The 20,857-nt window shown below is 38.6% G+C and overlaps 1 pseudogene; it reads left to right on the forward strand.

Annotated features, from left to right (window-relative positions):
- LOC100954584 overlaps positions 1-20,857 on the forward strand; it is a 28,035-nt pseudogene that overhangs the window by 3,274 nt on the left and 3,904 nt on the right.

Raw genomic sequence — 20,857 nt, forward strand, 5'->3', positions numbered from 1 at the left:
ATAAATGTGGTCACAGACTCTCAGTTTGCCTGCATAGCTATTAGAAAGATCGGAACAGCAACCATCACTTCCAGTGATGATATTTCTTCTCTCTTTCAATCTATTCAGTCACTTATAAGGCATCGTACTCACCCGATCTACATAACTCACATCCGATCACACATGATTTTACCAGGCCCAATGACCTCATTAAATGCAAAAATAGATCAAGCACTTATTGGTACTGTTCAAAAAGCTTCTACCTTTCACTCTTATACACACGCTAATGCAAAAATGCTCCGTAAGAAATTTCAGCTTATAAGAACTCAGTCTCAGCAGATTCTTTCTAACTGCCCTTCTTGCTCAAGGATACGTCTCCTTCCCTTTCCAGAAGGAACCAATCGTAGAGGAGAAGCAGCAAATCAGATATGGCAGATGGATGTGACCATTGTCCCATCCTTTGGTAGACTGAAACATATACATCACTCTATAGATACTTTCTCTCATTTCTCCTGGGCTACTGCTTTTCCGGGAGATAGGACTCACCATGTCATTCAACATTTAACAGAGTGCTTTAACATAATGGGTCTCCCTAAATCTATAAAAACTGATAATGCACCTTCTTATTCTACTCATAAATACCTTCCTATCTTTTTGGAATATTCAATTATCTCACACTATTCCTTACAATTCTCAAGACAAGCCATTATTGAGCATCATCATAAAACATTGAAGGATATGTTAGATAAACAGAGAGGGGGAGAGGATATCCTCCCCTTGAATAATAGTCCTAGGTATATGCTCACCAGAGCTCTTTTCACTCTCAATTTTCTCAATCTCAGCAATGACCAAAAAAACAGCTACAGAACGCCATTGGATATCTCTCATTCATTCACCATCCTCTCCAATAGAACAACCTACTTTTCATAAAAAACCTGACAGGTCAGAGTGGAGGCCTATAACCAGGCCCATACTACATTGGGGTCGAGGTTTTGCCCATATTATCACAGAACATCAAGAGAAGCAGTGGCTACCAGCCCGCTGGATTAAGCCTCGACATGATCAGAAAACCTTGCTAGCACCTTAACAAATTCGTTTTAACTAACTTTTCTTTTATTCACAGGACCCTAGCCTAGATAATTTCATAACAGAGAAACCCTGGATCAGTCTCCTCTGTGGAAACTCTAGCTGCCTCTCCCATATCACCGTCCATCAGCAGGAAGCAATAAACAGCAGTCAGTGTCCTTTTTCCCTAAGAGGCAGTTGGAACTTCTATGCAGAGTGAGAAGACTGATACAGAATTTCATTATCATGGACTGTATATTAAGCCCCAGGCAAGCTTAGGATGCATCTTCTAAACCTTTGAAGGTTATGACAAAGACCTCGAATAGCAGGCTTTAAGGTAACAGTTATTCTGGTATGGGCTAAAGTAAGAGAATTTCATTTGTTGGATTTATATCTGTTTCATTTGGGCACCTGATCTTTATTTAAAGTTATATTGCTCTTTGAAAGGGTCTGAGTTTGGTGCAGCCCTTTCCCCACCTAACTTAGCTTCGGGTGGTACTTACTACTTCCCATGGAAGGGTCATGAGCCCTATGGGTCAGCCCATAGCACATAGTTGAGTGATGATTAGCACAAAGGGGACAAGTTTTCCCCTATGCCTAGTTTGGCTAAAATAATTTTCCTTTATAACCAGATTAGCTTCATTGGTTATACCTATATGCCCTTTTCTTTCTTTTACTTAGCAGGAAGAAAAGCTCCTCGGTGAGGAGAATGACAGAGATAACCAACAACAGCTTTCCTCCCTTGCCTATCCAGAAATACCTTTAATACACTGGAGGGGGGAATGTAGAGGACGCCAAGAGCCAGACGACCTCTGAGCAAGATGATTTACAGATTGGGGTTGGACTCTCAGGCAGTTTGTCCACAGAGAAAGAGCCCAAGCCTTCAACATGTAGTCACTGTTAATTACTCCCCTCACCTGTATTGTTCTGTCTCAATAAAAAGCTAGTGCGGAGGTTGCTCGAGGCTGCCCTGCTAAGAAGGACTAGCCCACCTCCTACAAGCGTGTACTTCTAATCTGCGTCAGGCCTGGTTCCTTCCTGTGGTGATCCAGACCAGGGCCACAGGGGCCCAATGGGTTGCGACAGGAAGAGGCTCCCACCACTGCCACAGACCTGTCTGCACTGGCCAGGGAGGCACCTGGACTCTGTGCAGAGTCACTGCACTGAAGAACAGGCACAGTTGAGAATCTGGTGGCTGCTGATCCTGGGTTTCCATAGCACATTTCCAACGTACATTTGATGAGTTGTAAACTAATACCAATTTCAGCTAAACTCCAACATTAAAAATTTTCTTTTCAAAATTATTGAAAGTATCTTTTCAATACAGTATGCTCAGTTACTTATTTTTCAATTTTATAGAAGGGATGTATTGCCAGCTAGGTTTGTTATAATTATGCAATTGTTACACAAAAGGTATGATTACACATTTTCTAAACAAAAACTTCCCATGTTAAGAAACTATTAAAATCAACATATTGCAATGAGAAAAAGGTTACTAAATCCTAAAGAAAATGTCTGATGGTCTGAAATATCCACTTTTAAAAAAAGATAGGAAAGATAAGCCCTATAAACTTCTTACCTCATCTATTATACATTCTCCCTTCCTATTACTATTTCCAGAATGGTGTCCACAAGTCCATCAGTCACATTGAGGAGCTTGAACTAAGTGTTTAAAATGAACACAGAAGACACATCACTTCTCCAGGTTACTAGATAACTCAGGTTAAGTTTTGCTACCGTTGTGCTCTTACAATATTTAGATTTCTTCTTGAAAGAAGAAATTACTCATTACTCATTTTTAGCCTCAGACCTCTGTCTCTTTGGCTCAAGGAGACCTAAACCTATTTATCAGGACACTAGTTGGTATCAATGAAAACTTAGTATTTGTTACACTGAAAAAAGGAAACAGAAGCATTTTGAAAGTAAAAAGGGCAGGGTAATAGCAAGTCAATAACCTTTAAAACATCTAAAATGTAATTGAACTTTTAATTTTTACTACCAGAAGTTTGCAGTTTTAATTGCCCACCCTAGGTGATTCTCACACATGCTGGGGTTTGAGAACCACTAGCTCAGAGAAAGATCTTTGACATTTCTCCAAGGACTAAGTACGCTGTATTCTTTTAGAAGCAAGCTGTTTTCTTTAACCCACTTCAAACTAAACATTTTGAGGGAGGGACAAATTTCTTTTGGAAAATTTATTTAGGCAAATTAGAGAAAATTAAACACAAAGAAGGTAATATGCAGAAGCAAAGCACACTTCTATAAAAGTGAAGTGACCTCTGATAGACTTTCAAATGTTGAAGCCTATTTTATGATACAACATTACACTAAGGGTGACCAGATGTCCCAGTTACCCATGAAAGCCACAATATATTTCTGTTACACTGATTCCTGGAAGTTTAGCATTGATTCAGGATTTTTAAACTTTAGGTGAAATATTAATAGCCACGTTAAAGTAAGTCTTAAGTGGGTTTAGCACAATTCTGCTGGTACAGGCCTCCTCTGCCATAGTCATGTCTAACAGTGTGTGAGATGCAGGTGTAAAGGACAGCATTCCTGCTTTAACTCAGTTTTATAAAACCTGAAAGATAAACAAGGAAAACCCATCTCTTTTCTTGGCTTTCTCAGATGCACTGTAACTAAATCCTCATTTCCAGGACTGTGTGCAGGCACTTGCTGATGAAGCAAACCGTAATCGCACAGGAGAGGTAGTCACCGTTACCTTCCCCTGGTAATCATGGTGGAAGTCTTGGACACTGCTGCCCCTGCCAGCACCCCCACCAGCCAGCTGAGATGTGGCTCATGCCATCATCAGTGCGTGCAGTGCAGAAAACCAGGTTGCCAAGTGGTGGAGTCAGTGGGAAAGATGAGATTACAAGCCAGAAATGCATCTGAAGTGCATGAGAAATACAGACTAAGCACTCCTATCACAGAGTGTAGAAAATGTACTCTGAATGTTCTTGCAGTAGAGTGATTTCACCGTCATTTATTGTAGGTCTTTGACTTCGGGGGGAGGTGGGGGGAGTTGGGGAGTTGGTAACTTTTGCCTTTTGATAAGCCTTTTCAGCATTAATCATTTTTTAAAACACGAGTATATGACTCAAACATCTGATATTCAATATCCGTATTACAAGATTAATGATCAAGTATAACTTTCATAAAATATCAGCATTTACCACCCACCACAAGGGCTATAGTGACAGGACAATCAGAAGAAATAAATCAGCAGAAGAACTAACATCAATTTCAAAAGTTGGTAACTATTCTCATAAGGCTGTGCCCAGGAGAGATGATTTAATGCCTTTGACTTTATATACTACCTTGTGGAGCACGACTTTTCAATTAGATCAAATGCTATTCTTCTCATTTTTACCCATATTTAAAAGAGAAGTAATAGTTTTTAATACATTAGTTCTATTAATGGAAGCATAACTTTGCCAACAATTCAATGATGCCCATTTTATATCAGTAACATTAGATATTTTTAAAAGTTAGTTAATTCTAATCATGATTCAATTTCTTCCTTCAATTCAAGGCATCAAAGGAAAGGTTTTGAAGATTCATCTCATGAAAGAAAACATTGACATTTTGAATGCTATTTACAATTCAGTTAAATACACATAAAAGCATTTGTGATTATATGACTAAATTTTGTTGACTATAGTGCCATGGCAAAACAGTATTCTTACTGCAGTAAATGAAAAACAAATGTATTGTAATGGGCTGCACCACCTGATTTGTAACTGCTTTTTAAAAAGTTGCCACGTTCTACCAATTAAGATAAAATCTATAGTTGTAAAGATGTACATTTTAATACATTTGAAGTAAGAGTCAGCAAATAGTCCATAAGCCAAAACTGTACTTTCACCTAAGTTTGTAAATAATGTTTTATTGGAGCAATGTAATAGAATTATGTCTCCCAAATCCTAACCCCTAGTACCTGTGACTATGATCTTATCGGAAATAACTTGATTACACCTGCAAAGACCTTAACAAGAAGCCCTTGGGTGAGCCCTAATCTAATGACTGGGGGCCTTCTAACAGAGAAATTTGAATACAGCCAGAGGCACACGAGAGAATGGCAAGCAGGTGACAGAGACAAGGTCAGTGTTACGCTGCCAAAAGTCAAGGAATGCTGAGGATTGCCGCCAACCACCTGAATCCAGGAGAAATTCTCCCCCAGAACCCAGGTCTAGAAGGAGCCAACCTGCCAACACCTTACTTAGGACTTCTAGCCTTCACAAATATGACAGTCATTTCCTGCTGTTTTATGCAACCAGTTGGTGATACTTTGTTACCACATCCACCTGGTGACTGCGGCCTATGGCCCCTGTCAAGTTACAGTGGGAAATTGAATAGTTGCAACAGAAACTAGCCTATGGCCTACGACCTCTAAAATACGTGCTGTTTGGCTCTTGGCAGAAATGCTGGCTAGGTCTTGAGGTGGACCACAAAATGCTGATAATGAAACTGATATTAAATACAAAAATGTACTAAACAGTGTATTTTTTCTTTCTGCTGACCATTACCTGATAATAACTGTAGCACTGGAAAACTAATCTGTATATAAAATTAAGTGTCCAAAAATGGCATTGGAAAATTTAATAAATCGGGAATCTGACTTTCGCTTACAGTATCTTTAAAATGTTTGAAATCTTAAGGTATCCAATACATGGAGTATCAAGAAACTTCAGCTTCAGACAAACATGGTAGCTCATACCTGTAATCCCAGCACTCTGGGAGGCTGAGGCAGGAAGACTGCTTGATGTCAGGAGTTCCAGACCAGCCTGAACAAGAGACAGACTCTGTCTTTGCCAAAACTGGAAAAACTAGCCAGGTGTAGTGGCACACATGGAAGGACTGAGGCAGGAGGATCACTTGAGCCCAAGAGGAATTTGAGGTTGCTGTGAACTATGACGATGCCACTACACTACACTGGGCAACAGAGTGAGAGTGTCACAAAGAAACTTCAGCTTTTGAGCTTTTAGTTAATCGTTATTATTGAAAACAAATCTTAACAGTAATAATTTCAATTAGCCTTCTGCAATCAAGCAAAGACAAAAAACTAAAAGCCCAAATAGTGCACAAGATTTAATTTAGAAAATACATTGTACTTTATATTGTCATGCATTGTGGGAGGAGTCTCAATGGACATCTTACCTTTAAAATTGTTATTCCTAAACCTATGTGAAAAAATTAAAATTTTTCAACACCCACCTAAGTTTGGTGGAAAGATTTTTAATTCATGGAGATAGTTTTTTAAATTACACTTTTCTTGTAAAAAAATTTGCAAAGAATTATTTTGGAGAGAAACCAGTACAAATATTTTCGCTAAATTGTTACATTAAAATACAGTTGAGATATCCACACTTAACAGAATTTGGCATCTAGCAAGTCTAGACCTAATTTTCTCAAGAGCAAGATCTACGAAGAATCACTTCAAGATGTCAACATGTAAAATTAACCATAAAGTGGAACTCTACACAGTATTGCAATTTTATGAGAAAACTAAAAAGATGTCAATTTTAAGGAAAAATTTATTTTCAGAAATTATGCCCTTGATATATCTACAATATAGATGAGTTCATCTTAGAAACTGATTAAGGTCATAAACATACCATGAATAATTATCCTATTCATATTAGCTTCGATATACACACATACATTTTTATGAAGAATCTTAGTTTTGAAAATGGTTTTTGTATAAAACTATATTGTAGGCTCAACAATTTTATCAATTTTTTAAAGTTACACAACTTTAGTTACCTTAGGACCACACTTCACTCTCAAAATGTTTGTTCAAAATTATAAATTACATAGTCATCCCATGAGAAAACACATACACATCTATAAAATACATCAAAATACATGACTTAGCTTCCTTCCAGGTCTCTTTTTTAGGCTAATCCAACCTCATAGGTAAGGAAAATGAGGTCCAGAAAGAAAAATAATTTTTCTGGAGCCAAATTATATGGAGGAAGACACAGTACCAGACTCCTAAGTCAATTTGTGTATACAAATCTCCAAGGATCTTTCCATCCCAAGTTGTCTGTAATTATAATAATTAAAACCAAACTTGACTCCAGGAACAACTTCTGAACATTTCCATCTGATTCTAAGTCTCAGAATTTCATAGGATATCTTTTTTTTTTAATGTTTTAGCAATTCTATTATGAAAATTTTAAGGATTTATATCAAACAAACATTTCCCCAAGCTCTGAAACCTGTCATGCATTACTTCTGGATTTGGGAACTTCATATTTTAACAGAAGTGTTTGAATAATCTGTTCAGCTAAATAGTCTAACAGAGAGGTCAACAAACTCTGCCTAAGATTCTAAACACATAATTATAAATGCTTTAATCTCAACAAGCCCGGCCTTAGTGGATCCTACAGATGAACTAATTTAAATTATTTCTAACATAAGAAATCGTTATCAGGCTCATGTATTCCTGTTCTGTCTAACCTTGCATGCCAAGAATGAACATTAAGTTTAATCAAAAAACTCTTATTAAACTCTAGGTTGAAGGCTTTGGGGGGAAATATTTGAATAGAAACACATACTCTTTTTTGGAAGAATTTAAAGTCTGTCATTCTGATACAAATAAAAATTTAAAGAAATAAGGGTAGCAAAATGTAAGATAAATAAACAGTAAAATGTAAAATAAATTAGCTGTATATATTTAGAAGCCATAGTTTTTGTACTTCATATTTGTTACACTTATATTCTGGTTTTGTTGTAAAACAAATTTTAAAACTTAGTGGCTGAAAACACTCACCTTTTAATTACATCTTATTGTTTTGTAAGCCAAGAATTGAAAGCAGAATTCAGATCAGCAATTCTCTGTTCCGCGGGACATTGCCAAGTAGGCTGGCAGACGGGCTGAACAGGAGGGACTGAGATGCCCTCGCTCACACACGGCTGGCTCCCGGACATGCAGACTTGGCAGACGGGCCTCCGTTTGGATTGTTGGCCTGAGCATCTACCTGTGTCTTCCACAGTACTGTAGGCTTAAACTGTGGCTCGGGGCTCCCAGAGACAGTGTCCAAGAGGGCCAGGCAAAATAATTACGGTTTTTTGAAGGACCTTTTATCTTGAAGGGCATCTGGCTATTTCAGGGAAGCAGTTGTGACATTTTCTTTTTAACTAAAGAGCTGGTTTTATACCAGGTATTCTACTGCAAATCCAGTAACAACCCAAACTCAGTGAGCTGGGTGCAATGTAACCAAGTTGAAGTGGGGTCCTCTGCTGGAAAGGGAGGTGTATCCAAGATAGCTGAGAAACCTTCAAAAGACTGGAAGAAAATCACAATGGCCCTCCTGTAGCAGGAAACCAACACACACAGAAGACTCCAGGCACCAACTGGAAGAGGAGGTGGTTTTATTCATCAGCCGGGAGACTCACTGGACTAGTGTCCTAAAAACCGAGCCCACCGACTCAATCTCTTGCCTTCCTTTTGTACATTTTTAGGGCTTGGATGTATGTGAAAGTCAGGAAAGTCATGATTCAAGGGAAGGTCAGGTTGGCCCGTGCCCTTGGTACCAGGCTACCAGTCCTCAAAGGCGACAGAAGGTTACAAGGGAAGGTAAGTTACAAGGTGACTACACAGGTCCAGCACGTACCATGGGAAGGGCATGGGGATAACACATCTGCTGCAGTAGGGGTGGTAGTAGTGTTACAGACTGGGGCTAATGCCGGGACAGAGGGACCAGGACAGAATTTCTCTCTGCTTTTACTCTTGCCTCACTGCCTGCCCAAGTTCATGAGCTGAGGATTAGGCTATGATGCTTGTCTCCCCCCTCCGAGTACCTGCTCTTTGGGGGGTTATCGATCATTGCTCTGGGAATAGTTCTCAGGTTACAGAACCCCTCTGACACCACGGTTTTGTCTACCAGATCAACAATAATAGCCATACGGGTTTGTTAGCTTAACAGAACAAGAATGCACAGAAACGACCCTTTAGTGACTAGTCACCCATAGCCAGCACCTACCATAGACAGTATCCTATCTGTGTATGGAACTTCATTAATTTGGGGCCTTTGAAACTTTTAAAGTTTCATAAGCATTGTTTTTAAATTCAAATAAAATTTGGCTTAAAAAAAAAAAATACTTATGCTTTCGTACAATCTAGTATTACAAGTCTCTCTCACTTCTGTTCCCTCTGGACAAGCAAGTCATTAAGACCAGCCCCGATCTTACAAGGGTACGAGTGAATCTTTCTAAGAGCAGAATGTGAACGTTTTAAAATAATAACTAAGAAAATGACACAAAGGCTATGTTAACCAGTTTGATGGACGTGTTTCGGATTGTGTGTGAAAACCCCACACTGTACCCCAGAAGTGCATTAATGTACATAGTTACCATTCAATAAAAACAAACAAAAAAAAAGACCAGCCCCAACTCAAGGAATCAGACTCAGCAACTGAATTTGTAGCTATCTTTAGTTTTCCACACCTGTACTTCAACCTTCTGAGGATTTAAAATAGCTTACTCTTTGAAAGTGAAAGAATATTTCAAAATATTTTTTAAAAAACCAAAAACTTACAAAGTGTGTTCTGATCTGTCTTTCTGCCTTTTCTTGTTTATGTCAGTGATTAAAATCTCCCAATGACAAGTTAACAGTGGAAAGATAAGCAATCTGGATTCATTCTTGACTACAGAGAGAAAGTGTTCAACATTGAACAGCAAGTATGTCTCTGCAGGAATTTTGTAGTTTGCTAAATTTTTATTATGAATAAATATTAAAATATAAATTCTATTGCCTCATCTATTATGATTATTTTTATCATTTTTTTGGCCATGATCCATTTATTTCTAATATGTTAACGGTGAGTTCCTGAAACAAAGTCAACTTGATCTACATATGTGTTCTATCAGAATACCATTTTGATTCAAACTCTAATATTTCATTTAGGATTTCCACATCTATGTTTATGATGGATTGGGCTATATTTTTCTAATATATTTGTCTGATTTTGCTAGAAGTTTATTCATTCTCAGAGGAAAAAATTGGGTTTGTCTTCTTTTCCCATTCCTCCTGTCAGGGTCCCGTCCCGAGAGCAGCATCCACTGACCCTTGGAAACTGGTGGCAATCAACCGAAGAGTCAGAAGCAACAGGTAAAGACAGACAAGAAACTGTAGAATCAAAAGTGGGACCTCGAGGGTCCATTGTCCATTATGGGATTCTGGCAATGGCCCAGAGTGTTTGTTCCACTCTGATTTTATTGAGGTCTATTTGCCCAGAGTATAAGATGAGTGAGGGAACAAAGACATCAGCAGTTTCTTGGATTGATCACATTAGTTTCTATTGTTATCAACCTTCAGTAATCTGAAATCTGAGCCTTGTATTGCGAGAGCCTCCTTGTTTTCTAGGGAGGTGTTAAGTTCTGCTAGTTCTCTATGGAGTAAAATGCCACCAGCATTAATCTCCTCTGAGGAATGGGTGGGAGGGAGGCATTTTCCTCCCACCTCCACCACCTCAGAGGATTTTCCTCTGTGATATAAACTCTTCTGCCCATATCTTAGGGCTCAAGCTACACCCTGGTTCTCTGCTCCAGGCAAATGCAAATCTCCACCATGGGTCTCTGCTTGGCCTGTTTAATGGGCAGGAAACATCCCAGAAGCTGCATCTTCTCTTAGTTCTTGTCACAGCTCTCCTATGACCATTATTCTCCTCAGAGTGCTCACAGACCCATCAGGGTGTTTGTAAACTGTATCCCCAACAGACTAGAATTTCAGAAAAGGCGAGAAGCTTGCTAGCAATGGCTAGCTTAAATGTAAACTGGCTGACTTTTCTTTGTTCACTTCACTCAGTTTTTTAGTTTTCTTCTTATTCTGGGGGTACTTTCCTATGCCAAAAATGAGCTCTTTGGTCCCCATTCTCCCAGCACCTTCCTTTCCCTTTCCTGCACAATTATTAACAATTCAGTGCAGAAGTGATTAAGTGGGACAGAACAAAGAAAACAGCCTAGGTAGCTGAAAGGAGTCTATCAGAGCCTGAGCAGTTGAAGGTGTCTGCAGGGTGGAGATGGCCAACACAAGGTGTCAGCCTTTGCATCAAGTGAGGAAGTGATCAGAGAAGGAGGGTCACCCAGCACAGGTGCCCAAGCACACACGGCATCAGGTTGTAATCCCTGTGGAGAGGGAGGTGGTCCAACTAGACTGAAGCTGCAGAAGGAGGATATCCACGTAGAAGGTGCACCCAGTCTAAAAAGGATATCCATGCAGATGTGGAGAACAAGAATCAACGTATGAGAATGACCCATCAGAATAAAAATGCAGATGATCCAATTTTAAAGTGAAACAGAGCCAAAAGGGCACCTACAAATTCTAGTATGAGCCATTAAAATAATTAAACTAAATTTTTTATAATTTTGTCCTTTTACACCAAGCAGCATGAGGGGGCCTGTGTGCAGGGGAACCCTGGAGGAACAGCAGGGGATCCAGCTAGGTGAGGAGGGTACGCGCACAAGGGCTCAGCCTGGCAAGGGTGCTCATGTCCAAATGGAGGCGTCTGTCCAAGGGCAGGACAGTATATGACAGAACAGGGAGACGGGTTACCTACAGAGTTTTGATCAAATAATACATTAAACATAATAGTCCCCATGTTTTTTGTTATCTAAGAAATTACAAATTGGTATTGGAGTGGAACTAGATAAATCAGTGTAGAATTATAGTTTCTAATATATAGAGATGGGGAAATACAGATGCAAATGTGTGCAAACTCCCAAACAAATAAATGCATATGAAAAAACATCCATATATATTGTATACACACACTCCCTAGGGCTGCACACTGAGAAGTCCTGGAAACAGTAACACCAACACCTCAAAATCAAGGAACATAACAAGCACCTAGATTTTTACTTCTGAATTCTATTCTTCTCCAAAACAAACCAGGGCTCTTTGACAAGTAACTGAATCCAAGGCTAGGGCAAGATCAGATCAACCTAGAAGACCTGCTGCCCCAGAAAGCAAGAAATTGCTTACATAATTAAGGATGCATGTCACAAGGATGCAAAAAGCTGACTTATTAGGTCAGGACTAGGGTGAGGCGAGAGAGGGACCAGGAAGCAAAATATAAGGAAGAATCATGGGCAGAATCAACCCTAACAGCACCTGCCTCCTTGAAACTCTGCACAGGTGCCTCAGTCTCCTGTCCCCTTAGTCCTGACCCCGCTGAGGACGCAAGTCAGGGACTAACGGAAGATCAGAACAAATGACAGTAAGTTAGTAACCCACTGAGCAAGATAGTAAACTATAAACCCATGTTGAGATGAACTAAATGGAAGTTGGGTGAGGAATGAAATATTTACATAGATTCAAAGTACCTCTCCCATAAAACAATTTCAAAAAGGAAAAGCCGCCAGGCAGGTGTGACATCATCACCAAGTGATCAACACACATCAGTAATGGGATAAATCAAAGTCACGCCCATGCTAAAGGGACATATGGTGAGGACACGCACAGGTTCTGGGGGGCTGCAGTGTCTCTGGCTCCCCTTACTTTACACTTAGCCCTTAGGCCCCAAACAGAAGCCTGAGCTCCTTACCGAGACAAGAGCTCCTTACCGAGCTCTTCCTTTGAGCCCTAATTGTGGACCATTTGCCTACTTTTTTAAAATTTCGGATGTGAAATTGTTCAAAATATTTTATTATCCTTTAATTTCTGCCGCATCTGTTCTGTGTCCCCTTTTCTTTTTCTAATTTCCATAGCCTTTTTTCCTCTTTGATCAACTTCGCCTGAGATTTGTCATTTTTATTAATGGCTTCCAAGAAACGGCTTTTTGTTTATTGATCCTTTTTGTGTTTTGTTTTGGTCTGCCTGCTCATTATAATCTTACTTCTACTTTCCTTGAGTTTATTGTATTGTTCCTTTATCTAACTTTCTACACTAGACGCTTACCTTAGGAAATTTCAGCCTTTCTGCTTTTCTATCACAAAAGCACTTAAGGCTGTAAATTTCCACCTAAGTATTGCCTCCGTGGCACCCCACAAGATATGTATACACACATACACAAACAAATGAAAATATATACTTTTATTGCTCTTCAGTTCTAAGGATAGTTTAGTTTATATGATGATTTATTTCTTCGACTTCTAAATTATTTAGAAGGGTTATTTCCATATGTGTGGGAACCTGAATTAGTTATGCTAAAAGCCAAGCTGCTATAACATAGCCACAAAAAGTGGCTCCAAAAATGAAATTTATTTCTCACTCCATGGTAGGCAGGCAGGGAGGCTAGATCCAGGTGACTGCTCTAACCTGGGAGCTTGTCTGTTTGCTCTTCTCCCAACCCTCATGGTATTGGCCCTTCTTTGCAAGGGGAAGCCAACTTGTCCATACTCTATCTTCATCCCTGTCTGTGGGAAGCAGCTGCAAGAAAAAGTAAATTAACAGCCGTTTCCTTTTCAAAGCATGTCACTAGCATTTTGGATCAAGTGGACCTGCACTCCAGACTTAACCTCCAGGAATGCAGGCAAAACCCCTGTGCTTCTAGCCAGACCTTCACAATTCCTACTCCTAAAAAGAAGGGAGAATGGATACTGAAGCATTATTAGCATTTCCTGCTGTGGAGTTCCCAGTTATCTATGTTAGCCATTTTAACTTAATTATAGTGCGGTAAAGGTGCAGTATGTATAATCACAACCGTTTGAAAGATATTGATAGCTAATGGCCTCCTAAACGGTCAATTTATGGAAATGTTTCCTGTGTGTCTGAGAAGTGTGTGTATTCAATTGTTTTGTTCAGTGTTCTATATATGTCTAACTAGATCAATATTGCTAATTGTGTTGTTCGAATCTTATATCCTGACATATTGTCTGCTTCACAATTGCAAAGATATTCTATATTAGAGTCCCCCACTAGGAGGACGCATTTTTATTCTGCATCTGTCAATTTTTGCTTTCCATATTTTGAAGCTACTAAGTATATAAAAATTTAGAGTTGTTCTATCTGCCTAGTAATTTGAATCCATCAATATGGAGTATGATCTTAAAGTTTTTTATAGACTGATTTTGTGATATTTGAATAGCTATAGCAGCTTTCTTTACATCAATGTTTTTTCTATAAGTTTCGATTTTTCTGTATCCTGATGTTTTAATTGTGCCTTTTGTAAACAGCTATATTTTTGCTTTTCACCAAGTCTGCTAACTGAACGAAGGTCTTTTAAGTGGGGAGTTACTGAGTTTATAGCTGTAGTTATTACCAACACATGGAATTCTTTCTAACAGTGCTTTCTATTTGCTTTCTATGTTGCTTTTTAAAATCTGTCATCTTTTGGCTTCGGTTATGCCTTGATTTCTTTTTCAATAGCGATTTTATTCTGTTTGTCCTTTCAGACTGCCCTAAAACAATTCAGTAAACATTTAAAAAATTCAGAATCCATAATTTTTATCTTGTAACCTGCCAGCTGTAACTCTAGTCTAGGTCTTACCCAGTATGTGATTTCTTCACTTTAGTTGCTTTTAACACTCGCGAGTTAAACATTTTATATAATGTTTATAGTTGGCATTTGTTTATAGATTTCTTTCCTAGCTTCTTTTTCCATTTCTAATGCTTCTCAAATCATTTATGAAGTGCTTGTTTCGGATGTACTAAAAATTAGAATAAACTTTTGATTTTATTCATCTAAGAAATATCTGTATTTTGCCTGCATTCTTGAAAAGTAGTTTTACTTACGGGGGGTGTGTGTGTGTGTGTGTGTGTGTATATATATATATATATATTATTTTTTTTTCCCTCTGCCATGTCTTTGAGAATATTTTTGTAGTGTGCTTTGATCTGTATTTCGGTTGACTGCCTACAACCAATCTATCATTCCTTATTTGCTTCCCTTTTGCTGATCTGTACTTTTTCTGCCTAATGTCTAGTTTTATATGTCTACTTATTTATCTTCTTGGAGTGTGTTGAGTTTTCTGAGTCTGATGTTATCTTTCAGCAATTCTAGAAAGTTCTCAGCCATTAACTGTTCTGATGTGTCCCTTTATCCTCACTTCTTCCATAACTCCAGTTACAAATAAATAGAATTTCTTAGTGCTTTGTCCCCCCTTTGTCTGTTATTGGTTGAGTCTCTCTGTCCCCATCTAAACTTTAACTATTTAATAAAATTTTATTGGTATAAATTATATACAGCTATTTTACTACATGGTCATTTTTATAGATCGAAAACTTGAGCATAATTTAGACAGATCTTCTTTCCTTAAACACAGCAAATATGTAGTTTATATTGCATATGGATAAATTCTAACATCAGCAAACTTTGATTCTCATTCATAATTTGCTATGTCCACTAATTTATGATTGCTTCCTTTGTCTCACAATTGGTCTGTGTTTCATAATTCAAAGTTCATCTTATCTGGAAAGTTATCACTTGAAGTACTGGTTGAAGATGCATTTCTCAAATGTTTTGTGTAGCTTTCCCTAGGCACTTGATGCCATGCCCATCCCGTTGTGATACAATCTTCCATGAATATTCTCACATTTCTGTATAATCTGAGTTAAAGAGCTGATTGATTGACAAAATAGCAAACATGCTTTGGGAGCTACAGATAGAGTATGGCTCCAAAGAGAGTTACAGACTTATCTCCCTTCCTTTCCTTACATCTCAGAGTAAAGTGTTTCATCACTCTACCCCCAGGCCCCCAGGGAAGAATGGGATACTGTGCCAGCCACCCAATATAGGCTCTGATTTCTCATGATTTGAGGGTCCCTAATTCTGTGGTACAACCACACTTCTGGGCACTGTCAGGCTACCATCACATCATCCTGTGAGGATTGTGGTTTGAAGAACCAGTGCGAAATGCTGTGTAATATGCAATCTATTCTGATCCACACTCCTAGTATTTCCTGTTACATCTACAGATTAAAAAATCTGTGGCAGGCTTACTAGATTGCAAATAGGGTAAAATCTCAGACCTTTCACAATTTCAGATTTACTGTAACTCAAGACCACTTCAAGGTACATGTCCAGGTTCAGTCTGGCAACACAGATTAGTGAATTTTGACTTCACTCTTGTAAAAGCCAGGATTTGCCTACGAATCTGCAAAAGAGATCCCTCCCCACCCAGAACCAAAACTGAGAAGAATATGAGAGAGAGAGAGAGTAACAGAGAGAAAAAAAAAAAAAATCAATTCACTATCTCTATTTGTGGGTCAGGTCTTTATCCCTAGTTAATAATGTCACTTTCTGTGGATTCTAGCTTTATCTTAGAATATCTACCTTGTATAACCCATAAAATTGCCTCCAGTCATGTACATGTGGCAATTAAGTTATAATTTCTAAGATATCAAGAATCAGATTTGTCCTTCCCTCTTAGGTTCTTACTTTCTCTCAATCTATGGCCCTTAAGAACCTCCTTACTTCTTTACCAGTGCTCCGGGTGTGCACAGAACATGTATATACACGTGTATCTCCTTTGTAGATCTTGCCTTTTGTCATTCCATCCCACTATTAATTATCAATTCCACTTTTATTACTATTATCATTTCCAGTCCCCATTTCTGGTTCACATCTACCTGGCAGTTCTTTGTCTATTTCTTTATTAACCCTTTTCTTCATTTTACTTACGTGTTTTTTGTAAAGACCATTAGTTTGAGATATGTCTTAACTAAAAGTAAAAATTTCACATGAGAGAATTTGACCCATTTCTCTGTGTTTATGTAGGTGAAGCACTTGCACAAGCACTTACACCCTTGACTCTTGTATTTTTATAATTTTTCCTTTTTTTTTTCCTCCTGGTTTGACCAAATTGCTTCTTGTTCGATCATTTCCCCATTTTCTGGAAATTTTATTTTACCGATTGCCTGCCTGCATAGATAATCAAATACATACAACCCTACAATTGTTTGAAAGAGGATACTGATTCTTTTCCCCACCATGATATAATAGACCCTACATTTTGTCCTGTTTTTGAAACAGAGTCTCAAGCTGTTGCCCTGGGTAGAGTGCCAAGGCATCACAGCTCACAGCAACCTCAAACTCTTGGACTTAAGCAATTCTCTTGCCTCAGCGTCCCAAGTAGCTGGGACTACAGGTGCCTGCCACAACACCCAGCTATTATTTAGTTGTAGCTGTCATTGTTGTTTAGCTGGCCAGGGCTGGATTCAAACCCGCCAACTCCAGTGTAAGTGACAAGTGCCCTCATAGGTCTCTGCAGCAAGAAATACCCAGCCCCTATATGTACATCTGAACAAAACTATATGCTTAACTTTGAATTAAATAAAATATTTCTGGCACTTTCAAAAAAAAAAAAAAAATACCAAGCCCCTCTGCGATCCTCCTCAGCCTCTCAGGGATAAGGGTAACCACAGGATTCCAGAGTTCTCCACATCCATTGGCTGTACAACTCCAGATAGATGGATTTCCACCAGAATGAAGAGTCTGCACATGTAATCTCAGAGCCCAAACTTATCCCTGACCTCAGCTACCCACAGGTCCCCACAGCTATGAGGCTCAGGAGAGGTGCAAACCTTGTCATAGAAGAGAAGGCACTCTGAGCCAAATGCAGATCACACCCACCTCCCCACCATCACCACCCCCAGCACCCTCAATTTTGCTGCTTCCTCTCACTCAGCTCTAGGATCAAAAGTCATCACCTCTGCAGAGACACTCCCTGCTCTTCCTCTAGGTCAGCAATTCTCAACCTGTGGGTCGCGACCCCTTTGGGTGTTTTGAACGACCCTTTCACAGGGGTCGCCTAAGACCATCCTGCATATCAGATATTTACATTATGATTCATAACGGTAGCAAAATTACAGTTATGAAGTAGTAACAAAAATAATTTTATGGTTGGGGGTCACAACATGAGGAACTGTATTAAAGGGCTGTGGCATTAGGAAGGTTGAGAACCACTGCTCTAGGTACTACCCTGACTACAACTACTGCAATATTATCCTATTTTAGACCCTTCACAGCATTTAGTTTTTTAATTATAATTATCTTGTTTACTTGTCAACCTGTCTATTGTGGGTCCCCTACAAGAACAAATACACCATAACATAGTAAACTTGTCTCTCTCAGGGCCTAACACAAAGCACCCTTACCAAGAAGATGAAGGAATTTCCCTCATCCTTTCTACCTCTTGGCCCTAAAACCCTTGATATTACTTAACTGCATTTCACTAATAGCTTGTATCATTAGTACATTTTCCCCTAGAGCATAATCTCAGAAGTGTCAAGGGTTTTCAGGTAATGCCTCCATTTCAAATGCTCATGTTGTTTAACCACACACCATGTATATTTAGCAAGAGTCATTTACTTAACAATATTTTCCTTTCTTCCCCGTCTTGAAATGTGTTACAAACTATCATTTGATTAAATTACATGCCTTAGTATTTTCTTCAGATAGGATTCACAATACATACTAAATCTTTTCCATGTCCAAAAATGTTACCATTTTACCCTCAGATGAATGATATCTCAGCTGTTCATAAGATTCTTAAGTTACCATCTTGTACCTTCCACTGGGTATGGCTTTTACTGCCTTCAAATGCTTTGTAGACAAGAAAGCAAAGCCCAACACTGGAATAATTATTCTGTTCATGAGTAATATGCTTTCCTTTCTGAACAGTGTACCCTTTTCCTCCTTAGCTTTGGAAGTCAAAACTGTCGTTTAGAATAGGCGAGCTGACTCTTGATAAATAAAAGCTAGAGAAGGACATGGATCTGCTGCTTTGCAATGACTGCAGCAAGTGTTCAGCCCCAAGGACTATCAGACACCACCCTACCGAGGGCAGAGGGCCTGGCAAGCCAGTGGACTGGCTCAAGGAGCATGGTTTTGTAAATGTGCTCCCATTGTATCACAGTTATCATTGAGATGATGAAGGCAGGAATTAGAAAATACCTTTGGAAAGCGCATATCAGTATCTGAAATTCACCAAATGGAAGCATATCATAATGCATGGTAGAAGGAATCATTTAACTCTAATTCGACATGTTCCGGACTGGCCACGCCGGCTCCAGGCAAAGATGTGCGTTCAGTATGCTAAAGCAGACCATGGCTAAAGAAAATTTAAACTGTATTGAGGATGTAATATGAAAAGTAACAGAAACACGGTGAAATTATCTAAAGCCTTTTCCTGACTATTGCCTTCGGTTGTAACTACCTCAAATCATAAAGGACGTAACAAATAAAACATCATCCAAACAGGCAGTAAAATCCGTTTTGGAATTGTGTTCTGCCTATCAAAACACTAGAAGTAACACATGTACTAATTTAGTTGAGAAATGAAAAGGTAAGTTCATAGAAAATATATAAGAAAAAATTTCAGAAAAACTCTAGTTAACAAAAAGTTCTTTCAGTGAGCTTACATCACAAAATGCTTTTGAAGATCTAAATTTATATATAAACAAACTTTTATAGTCATTGTAGAACAAGATTAAAAGCCAATAGTTAAACCATGTAATGGTTTTAAAGAAACACAGTTGCCACAGCAATAATTTTTTCAAAATACTTTATCAATGTATAATAAGTTGAGAATATCATCACTTTGCAGAAGATCATGGTAAAGCAAATTGCAACTGCACATTTGGGTGCCCCCAATTTAAATATACACATTTAAACTGCAGCATTTCTGAGTGGTGCCTGTGGCTCAGTGGGTAAGGGCACTGGCCCCATAGGGTAATGGGTTCAAACCCAGCCCCAGCCAAACTACAACAAAAAAATAGCCAGGTGTTGTGGCAGGCACCTGCAGTCCCAGCTACTTGAAAGGCTGAGGCAAGAGAATCACCAAAGCCCAGGAGTTGGAGGTTGCTGTGAGCTGTGACGCAACGGCACCCTACCAAAGGCAACAAAGTGAGACTATCTCTACAAAAAAAAAAAAAAAGAAAGAAAAGAAAAGAAAAGAAAAGAAAAGAAAAAGAGAAAGTGCAGCAGCATTTCTTCTAACTTTGTCTTGATTCTCCAGAGAAAATACTCAGTTCGTTCATATACACACACACACACACACACACACACACACACACACACACACTAGACAGGTATATTTATTTTGTTTCCAGTGTATGCCACATAAACTTTCTGCAAATAATGCAAAACACTTGACTTTTGACACTTGTATTTAAAATGGGAACTTTCTGACTCCACTCAACTATTAATAGGTTTTATCACCTATTTCTCAAGAATTTTAGTGGCCTGGCTTGTCTTGATATCCATACAGAAAATATACTCCTTAAAAAACATGATCTGAGTCAACCACAATGACTTCTATAAACTCATCACCAAACAAATGCTCTTCTGGGCAAAAAGAAGAAAAAAATGTTTTAAATGCCACTCTTAGTATACTGCTTAACTCTAAGGTATAATAAATATGAAAAGAAACTAAGTTTTCTTTGTTAATGGAGAAGATTCAAGGTGAGAGGAGAAAAGAAAAAAAAAAAAAATCACCATCTACTTAATTTCCTGCCCTCACATTCCCCAACCTCTGCTCTTCATTTCCTTCTATGATTTCCAGGGTTATTTTTCCGGACCAAGTTAAACACAGACAATCCCTGAGTAAATTAGCTAAGAACCCAGACACCAAAAAAGAGAAAAAAGCACGCTTCTGCAAGAGACACAGTAACTGCCAGCACGACTCATGTCTCTATTCCTGATGTATTTGAATTTAGAAGAAAAAAAAAAACTACTAAAAGCTTTAAGAACTATCCACTAGATAATTGTGATACAAGAATATAAACAGGGTCAGTTTCAACAGCCATTTCCTCAGTAAAATTTGACTGCCAAATCTTCCTTCCCAGGAAATACTTTATGAATAGCAGATAATGAACTATTTAGAAAAAGACTATGAATAGCAGATAATGAACTGTTTAGAAAAA

The sequence above is a fragment of the Otolemur garnettii genome, unplaced genomic scaffold (genome assembly GCF_000181295.1).
Source record: "Otolemur garnettii isolate 467f Iridium unplaced genomic scaffold, OtoGar3 scaffold00016, whole genome shotgun sequence".
NCBI lineage: Eukaryota > Metazoa > Chordata > Mammalia > Primates > Galagidae > Otolemur > Otolemur garnettii.